Source organism: Galeopterus variegatus, unplaced genomic scaffold (genome assembly GCF_000696425.1).
Source record: "Galeopterus variegatus unplaced genomic scaffold, G_variegatus-3.0.2 Scaffold12495, whole genome shotgun sequence".
Classification (NCBI taxonomy): Eukaryota; Metazoa; Chordata; class Mammalia; order Dermoptera; family Cynocephalidae; genus Galeopterus; species Galeopterus variegatus.
The window spans coordinates 23,628-25,125 of NW_007738606.1; positions in this window are offsets into that span (position 1 = coordinate 23,628).

The following is a 1,498-nucleotide window of genomic DNA, read 5'->3' on the forward strand; positions in this document are numbered from 1 at the left end:
CCCCCCCCCCCCCCCCCCCGATCCCTCATTCCCCCCCTGACCTTTTTTTTTTTTTTTTAATTGTGCTAGAAAAATCATCCTGCTTGGGGGTAAAAAAAAAAAAAAAAGCAGAGTAGAGGAGGCATGGTGTACACTCAGTGAGCTACAGCAGTCTTTCTGAGAACGACAGCTTGGGCCACCGCCAGTGGAAGACTTCACCTTCCCAATCTTCCCAGAAATGGCTTTCGTATGAGGCTCTGAGCATAATAAACTACACTTCCCGTCTGACTCACTGTGTAACTCAGGAAATGAATCTAACCTTTCAGTGGTCCAAGTGTGAATGATAGATGCCAAGGTGTTGCCTCCCATAATTTTGGGATGAGGACTCTTGAAATATAGGAGAGCCTTGGAAAAATAGTGACCTTACAAAGGTGACATTTCTGGCCCCTGCTAAAACTATAATAGTATCTAAAATGGAGCTTTCTGGTTTGTCATAAATTTAAGTTCTCAATTTACTGAGACTGAACTCTCCAGTTGGTTCTGGGGACATCTAAATCAGATGTTGGCATCTTGCAGCCTGTGTGCCCACGATGCCGAGGGCCAGGTTTTCACACCCGGGAAAGCCAGATGGCACCACATTTACTTATGACTATACTTGCCTCCTTGCTCCTCACCCTTGCACTGCTTGCAAGAGCTGATCCACATTTGCTAACGCAGACCTCGTGAGGGATAGAAGAGAAGAAAAGGCCCTTAGCTTTTGAAAAGGCAAAATTTTTAAAAAGTTTCCACTTTCTTTTCTAAAGGGGGAAACTATCCATGCCTTGGAATGAAGACTGGAGTTTCTCCAGGACTGCCGAACTAACCACCAATGGGTGATCAAATGCTGTCAGATTCTCACAGTAAGAATTTCCCAGAAGGACAACGGGTAACAGTAACTTCCCAGGGCCTTAGTTCTCTCATCTGTGAAACGAGGCGGTAAGAGTGACTGCTGGGCCAAGTTCTTTCCTGCTCCAACTGTCTGAGAGTCTGTCTTTTTATTATTATAGAACTCAAGTGTTATTACCAAAGGCTGGTATTGCCTACATTATTCATTTTATTACTCTTTTTTCCTAAACAAAATAATATCCACTCTGTATTAGTCTGTTTCCATTGCTTATAACAAAACACTTGGAACTGAGTAATTAGTAAAGAAATTGAAATTTATTGCTTACAGGTTCTGAGGCTGGGAAGTCCAAAGTCCATCTGGTGGTGGCAACAGTGACCCAGGGGTCTCACATTGCAAAATGGTGGGAGCAGAGAGAGCAGAGAGAGAGAGAGACAGACTCTCCTCTTCTTTTAAAGCCCTCAGAACCTCGCCCCTGACCACCATTTTTAACCCATTCACTCCGGCACGGTCCTACAATCCAATCACCTCTTCAAGGCTCCCCCTTCAATTACCATGATAGGATCTCCCACCCTCTTAACAGTCCCAGTGGGACCTAAGTTTCTAATACACAAAACTTGGGGGACACAATTCAAG